The 8,132-nt window shown below is 41.0% G+C and overlaps 1 protein-coding gene across 9 annotated transcripts in view; it reads right to left on the bottom strand.

Moving 5' to 3' along the window:
• GLI3 (GLI family zinc finger 3) overlaps positions 1 to 8,132 on the bottom strand; it is a 476,769-nt gene that overhangs the window by 76,843 nt on the left and 391,794 nt on the right. The window lies entirely within an intron of this gene.

Genomic DNA, 8,132 nt, shown 5'->3' with positions numbered 1-8,132 from the left:
CAGTAGAGGTGACAAACAGATTTAAGGAATTAGATCTGATAGACAGAGTGCCTGAAGAACTATGGACGGAGGTTTGCAACATTGTACAAGAGGTAGCAACTAAAACCATCCCAAAGAAAAAGAAATGCAAGAAAGCAAAATGGCTGTCTGAGGAAGCTTTACAAATAGCTGAGGAAAGAAGGGAAGCAAAAGGCAAGGCAGAAAGAGAAAGATACACCCAGTTGAATGCAGCATTCCAGAGAATAGCTAGAAGAGATTAGAATGGCTTCTTAAATGAGCAGTGCAAAGAAATAGAAGAAAACAATAGAATAGGGAGGACCAGAGATCTCTTCAAGAAAATTGGAGATATGAAGGGAATATTTCATGCAAAAATGGGCATGATAAAAGACCAAAATGGCAGGGACCTAACAGAGGCAGAAGAGATTAAGAAGAGGTGGCAAGATTACACAAAGAACTATACAAGAAAGAGCTTACCATCCCTGATAACCACGATGGGGTGGTCACTGACCTCAAGCCAGACATCCTGGAATGTGAAGTCAAATGGGCCTTAGGAAGTCTAAGCAGCAACAAATCTAGTGGAGTTGACAGTATTCCAGCTGAGCTATTCCAAATCTTAAAAGGCAATGCAGTAAAAGTGCTGCACTCAATATGCCAGCAAATTTGGAAAACGCAGCAGTGGCCACAGGATTGGAAAAGGTCAGTTTACATTCCGATCGCAAAGAAGGGCAATGCCAAAGAATGTTCAAACTACCGCACCATTGCACTCATTTCACATGGTAGCAAAGTTATGCTCAAAATCCTACAAGCTAGGCTCCAGCAGTATGTGGACTGAGAACTACCAGAAGTACAGGCAGGGTTTCGAAGAGGGAGAACATCTACTTCTGGGAGAACATTTCGAACATCTACTTCTGCTTCATTGACTATGCTAAAGCCTTTGATTGTGTGGATCACAACAAATTGTGGCAAGTTCTTAAAGAGATGGGAGTACCAGACCATCTTATTTGTCTCTTGAGAAACCTATATGTGGGTCAAGAAGTGACAGTGAGAACTGGACACGGAACCACTGATTGGTTCAAAATTGAGAAAGGAGTTCGGCAAGGCTGTATATTGTTGCCCTGCCTATTTAACTTATATGCAGAGCACATCATGAGAAAGGTGGGGCTAAATGAATCTCCAGTTGGAATAAAGATTGCTGGGAGAAATATCAACAACCTCAGATATGCAGATGATACCACTCTCATGGCAGAAAGTGAAGAGGAACTAAAGAGCCTCTTGATGTGGGTGAAGGAGGAGAGCACAAAAGTTGGCTTGAAACTCAACATTAAGAAAGCTAAGATCATGGCATCCAGTCCTCTCACTTCCTGGCAAATAGATGGGGAAGAAATGGAGGTAGTGACAGATTTTATTTTCCTGGGCTCCAAGATCACCGCAGACGGGGACTGCAGTCAAGAAATTAAGAGATGCTTGCTCCTGGGGAGGAAAGCTATGGCAACTCTAGACAGCATACTAAAAAGCAGAGACATCACCCTACCAACAAAAGTGCATGTAGTCAAGGCTATGGTTTTCCCAGTTGCAATGTATGGCTGTGAAAGTTGGACCATAAGGAAGGCTGAGCACCAAAGGATTGAGGCCTTTGAACTGTGGTGCTGGAGGAGACTCCTGCGAGTCCCTTGGACCGCAAGGCGATCAAACTGGTCAGTCCTAGAGGAGATCAACCCTGACTGCTCTTTAGAAGGCCAGATACTGAAGATGAAACTCAAATACTTTGGCCACCTTATGAGAAGGAAGGCCTCCCTGGAGAAGAGCCTAATGCTGGGAACAATGGATGGCAAAAGAAGAAGGGTACGGCAGAGGATAAGGTGGCTAGATGGAGTCACTGAAGCAGTTGGTATAAGCTTAAGTCGACTACGGGGGATGGTGGAAGACAGGAAGGCTTGGAGGAATGTTGTCCATGGGGTCGCGATGGGTCGGACACGACTTCGCGACTAACAAAACAACATTAGCGTAGTAGTGATCTATGTATCCAGAGCACTGGATGTGGTACAGGTTAAAGCATGGGTCCTCAAACTACAGCCCGCGGGACAGATCCAGCCCACCATCACCATCCATCTGGCCCACACCACGATTCGCTGCCTGCATGCACGTTTGCTGCATGGGCGGGGAGGTGGTGGCGAGCGAGCAAGCCACCACTGCCGCCTGCCTCCCATATGCGCGCGCTCGCCGTGGCCTCGCAGCATGGGTGGGGAGGTGGTGGCTTGCTCATTCAGAGATGGTTTTGGACTTGCTGGAAGATCGCCAAACGAGCAAGACACTGCCACGCATGCCTGATGCTGCCTCATGCGTGCCCGACAGCACCTCACCAACCCGTGCTCCCAGGTACCTCCACCTCACTGGCCCGCAAAGGTCACCACAGCCTTTCACCTGGCCCCCTATTCAAAAAGTTTGAGGACCCCTGGGTTAAAGCCTCTGCCCACTCTAAGGGTCCCAAGTCAGACTGTGGTTTTCCTGTTGCTACCACATCATGTGGCCTATGACTACATATTGTCCATGTACATTTTAAACCATTTAATGAAATTGTGCAATCTGGCTTTGCCTGTCAGAACATACACTCCATATTTAATACCTAGCTCACTCTAAAATTTTTGAGGTCTTTGTATCATTTAGTCATTTTTTATCAGATGATGTGACTATTTTCTGACTTTATACGTTTAAATATTTCCCTTCATTGCACTTGCACTGCACTTTGAACTTGCACTTGAACTATGTTCACTTTCTCTGAACATAGGCTGAAAAGAGACATTAAGGTTGCCTTTCTTTGCAAATTCTATCAGTGCATGTTCATTGGCATGTTTATTTTTATAGGAAATAAATTCTCCTAGTGAAAATAACCAGGATTACTATAAACTATTGATTAGCATGGATTGCCAGAGCTGCATGAAAGGCAGTTGACCTTCTGTCTTTTCCAAATTGCAACCTCCAAATGCTTTATTTCTAAGTGGTAGTCTTAGGAATGAGCGTGTGCAAATGGCAGCCCAGTCCTGAGGTTTGTCTGCCTCCTTGTGAAGCCACTCCTAAGGAAGCCATCATTAACCCATTAGATTTCTCTACAGCTATTTACGTCTCCTGGTAATCTCAGCCAAGAGGCGAGTGGTAGCCATCTAATTGATTATTTGGGCCTATTTCAATCTGGCTTCCAGCACAGTTTTAGAATAGTTTTGGTTATTCTACTTTTCAGCATTTGCCTGGAGACAAGCAAATTCTGTCCTGTTTGATTTCAGTGTCGTGTTTGGTTTGGGTTTCACAGTGCTGACTGCAGTATCGCATGTGTGCACATTTAAAATTTTATTGTGAACTGTTTATATATTTTCAGTTATTCAGTGGCATAAAAGTATTGTAATAATATATAGTAATTGCCTGCTGACACATTCCACTGTTGCTGCTGTGCAATTTTAGTCTGTCTAATATCTTCCTTTTTAAAATAATATTTGATGAGCTAATAAAATTTCCTACAAAATTTTCTGCCTAAACTTTATGGCAGAAAAGTGATACAGGAATAGTTTTAATTACGAACAAATGCATACCCTTTCCCAGAAGTCTGGACTGGCCTCCAGACCCTCCAAAGTTGTCCACCCTGCCTTGTGGAGTGCCACATAGGAAGACCCTTAGCCCCCAGGAGTGGGGAAGGGTGTTCAAAAGAAACTGAAAACAGAAGGTGAGATCTCAGCAAGTGTAACAGAACACTAATAGAAAATGATCTTTAAATGGTTACATTTTCCTAACGCCTAATGGTTTGAATCGAAGACACCTCTTAAAGCAAAGTACTTGGATTCAAAAATAATTTTAGGGGTTTATGAGTGGTACTACATATTTTGGACTGGATTTATTTTGGATCGTTCCCTTGTATCAGTATGAGAATCCACACAGGGGTTTACATTAGCAAATATTTCCAAGGTAACATTTGCTTTCTTCTCATTTTGGCAAACTCTTACTTGACAGCATGGCAAGTAAGTTCAAATACTGCATTTCTGACCTGCAGCAACATACCCCTATGTTGCTGATTTAAAAACAAGAGACACTACTGGAGAATAATGAGCAAATGTTAAGTGAGGAGTTTCTTCCTTTTACAAATACATGCACCAACAAAGTTATGAACATGAAACACGAAGTATACACAGGCTAAACTAGAGACAGAATTCAGCCCATGAAATATAGCTTTGAATATCTGTGGAATCTGAAATCTTCAAATGAAGAAAAACAACCCACAACAATAATTTAAAGCATAATTTAAAGCTTTGTAGAAAGAAAGGGAGCTGACGCCAAGAGACATCTGTTTCTTTTTTTGTGCTCTTTAAGTTTTTAAAATGACTACAGTAATGTAAGCCAGCCCTTCTGTTTATTTTATATCTTTTTTATTTCTAACCTAAAATATAATTAAATATGTAGACTGAGACAGATCTCTTTCAATTTTTGTGTTGAATTTTGCATTTTCATTGATGGAGAGTCTTTTGTAGAATAAGAAACAAATCATACAAAACTAAATTACTTAGTTCTTTTGCCACCAAGACTCAGGAGCATTTCTGACTTGTGGTTTGTTTGCTAACTCAGAACCAACCTTTCATAAGCATTAAATGTCAGCCTTTTGGATTCTTACAGAAGTTTGTCTGATGTTGAGGCATCTGACTGAAATATGAGAGGGACCTCAAAAATCACTTTTTTTACTAATAGTTTTCACTACTAATAGTGACAGCAAGGGCAAATAGATTATTTTGGCTTTGCAAAATTCTAAGCTAAACAGAAAAAAAGAACCAGGAAGAAGTGCTTTAGTAATTATAGTATTCTTGTGCTTATGTAGCATGTATGTTTTTCTGTTGTTGTACATACATACTGATGTGTTTACAGACAACTCAGAATTACAAATGACTCATTTAAGGCAGTGACTGAGAAATATACTGACTTGTACCCTACTGTGCTCATGAAACCTACTATTTATGCACCTGAGATTTGGTACTTCTAAAACTGACAGGAGCCAAGCAAAAATGCACATTTCTGAAACTAGGCAGGTCAGCAAAACCACAAAGTAAGCTTTGTTCTTCTGTCCCAACTCAGAAATGAGCATGTCACCTCCAGGGTTATTTTTAGAAGCACCCAAACCAACAGAACTAGCAGAGGTAGAACCGCCCTGCTGGATATTGCCCCTTGTATCTAGCCTACCCTAATATTTTGATGAATTCTTCTCTTAATGTAAAATTTTCCCCCTTCATTGCACAGCCTTTGAAAAGATAGATCTCCAGTTGAATTGTCAATCCAGACCCTCTGCTTTTAAGGGATGCACCGAAGAAATGCTGCTGCTAGCACAGATTCTCTCTTCCATGTAGTACTTTGATAGAGATAGCTACACCTAGAAAACTCTGCTCTCTTCTATGCATGACTAAAAGTTACAGCATCCCTTTTGCTATCTGGATCCGGAAAGCTAACACTAAAGAGACCAATGCAATGTATTCCAACTGGCCCAGTTTACCATCAGTGTTATGCCTAGTTCACACAGTATGTAAACTGGAAATAGGTCAGAATATGCCCATACTGATAAGTAAGTCCCATTGATTACACTGGAATTCCATGACCTCAGCAGAACATAATCACAAGGAAAACTGCCCTTCTACATGATGGTGCTCCAAAAAGAATGACCAGTTAATTTCTCCAAGTAGAGTCACTCTCAGTGGCAAAAGTCAATTGTAGCCCATTTCCCTCTTGCAAAATGGCTCTGGAAAAGCCAAGATGGAAGCAAAGCTGACTTTTGGAAACCAAGCTGATTTTCCTTTGCCTACATCCAATTCTTTCAGCCTTGGCTGTTCCAGCTCTTCCCCCTGCTGTTTAAACTTGTCTCAACCTCTTGGGCCTCCAACTGCTTAATCTCTTTCCAACTTTGTTTAGCTTAATCTCAGCCAAGCACCAAGGTGAAAGTAACCAAATATTATCGAAATCTGTCTGTAATTAACAAGACCTTGTTAATTTCATGTTTCTGCTCAGGTAGCCTGTGCAAATGAGGAACAGAGAGGGTCAGATGACAAAGGAAAAGAAAAACTTCTACACTTTTCAAACCCTGAAAGAATCCTCAGAGGATGTTATATTTCACCGAACACAGTGCTGCCAATTCCTGCCATGTTTGAAGTTTTTTGAAGGAAAAGGACTATGCAGGCCCCTACGTTCCCCCCCACACCACCACAAAAGAAGGCATGTCATTTAAAAAAGACTCACAGTGGGTCCTTTAGCCACACTGTAAGCCTGGCTGCCTCCCAGGCTCATAATTAAAAAGACAGACAGGCATACCAGTGAACTGAGCACTAGTTAAGCCATCAGATCTCCTCCTCCATTGAGTTACTAGTTGGGTTATTTGCTCTTGTTTTAGTGCCCTATATAGTCACTTAAATGCTAATTTGGATATGGATGAGCATTTAAATGCTCAGTTATTCAAATGCTTAAAAAAAGAAAAAAAACCCAGAAACAATTAATTGCTTCAGAGAACCAGAGAGAAGGTAGCTCTGTGACATCACAGCACTAGCTAATCAGTTCTGTATACATCCAGGTCTCTGCTGCAAACATGCAGAGATTGTATATCTAGAGCATTATCCTAGAGCAGAAGGGTACATTTGAAAGAAGAAAAAAAGGACCTGAGAGTAGTTCTAGTCTGGCCCCATTACTGTAAAAATGCCACATCCATCTTCAATCCCAGAGTGACATGGGATGTCACTCCAAAGAGTCTATGGAACATCTGTGACTCATGAAAAATCTTTGTTCACATGCGCATGAAGGGGGAATTTGTGTATCCCCCTTGCACTAGATTAATCTCCTTACAAGAAATATGGAAGCTTTTGCATTGAGATACACATGAGCCATAACTGTATGGAAATTGACCCTTCACTTCTCAAGCAGTAAGTATAAAGATATTTAAATCCTCTGTCTGTCAAAGTTGCTATGCATCTACTGCTGTCCTATGGGATAATCTTGAAAATATTTGTATAGATTAAACAGTAAACATGACTGATCCAATACCTATAAAGGTCATGCAAAAAGATCACAATTTTGCAACAGTAATCTAAATATGGCAATCAGTGCCTATTTAAAGTTAATCAGGGCGGTTATGGAATCTACCTTAACAAAATTATGCAGGTCTACATTTCTAGGACAGCATTCAAATCAGACTTTAGTATGACACAAACTATTTTGCTGAACATTTTTGGAATATTTTCAGAACAATTTTCAAAGAAAAAGTAATGATTAAAATAGCACTTATAATCATTTGTTTTAATTTTTCCACCTGTGCTTATTTTATCTGTGAAACGGTTCTATGGTAAACTGATGACATTGTGCAACATGCACAAGATTGCACCTCTTTAGGGCCCAATTCTGTTTGGTTAGACAGAAAATCTCCTGCAATTCCAATATTCCCAACATGACCTGCTGGGACATTCTGGAAGTTGGTAGGATATATTTTCTGTCTAGACATGCATAGGATTGCACCCTTACGAGTTGATCAATGCTTCTAACAATTGGGGAAAAGTGAAAGAGGCTGAAGTAGCAGGAAAGTAGTATGATAGGTGGTTGGGTGTGTTTTTCAGGTCACGCCTTCCAAGTCCAGTTGCTTCTCAGTACCCTTTTATTTCCCCAAGCTGCTGTCCTCTAAGTACAAAAGCATGGAGTCAACTGATGAAGCTAAATGCTGGGAGAGCTATCAGTGGCAACATGTCTTTCAGAGCACAATTCCATGCATACTTAGGCAGAAAAATCTCCTACAGCTCCTATGGCTGGTTTGGCATGCCTGGAGTTGCAGGCCATTTTTCTGAAGCATGCATAAAATTAAGGCAATATGCTACCTCAGGAATAGAGGCACTGTGCCATTCCGTACTAGTTGCTGGGAAATAAGACTGGGAGAAGGTACTGCATCTATATCTTTTCCAGAGGTTTTGGTTGGCTACTTTGAGGAACAGAAGGCTAGCTTAGAAAGAAAAGCAGGGATCCTTTTACATTCTTATCAGGAAACTTGCTCAGAATAGGACTACATCTTAAATTGTATTTTCTCAAAGCTGCATAAAGTTTATGTAATGCATTCCATTCAATGCCTTTGCTTGCTGGAC

Source organism: Varanus komodoensis, unplaced genomic scaffold, assembly GCF_004798865.1.
Source record: "Varanus komodoensis strain SLA01 unplaced genomic scaffold, ASM479886v1 scaffold10, whole genome shotgun sequence".
NCBI lineage: Eukaryota > Metazoa > Chordata > Lepidosauria > Squamata > Varanidae > Varanus > Varanus komodoensis.
The sequence above is the reverse complement of the archived record's forward strand: the minus strand, read 5'-3'. Positions and strand labels throughout refer to the sequence as shown.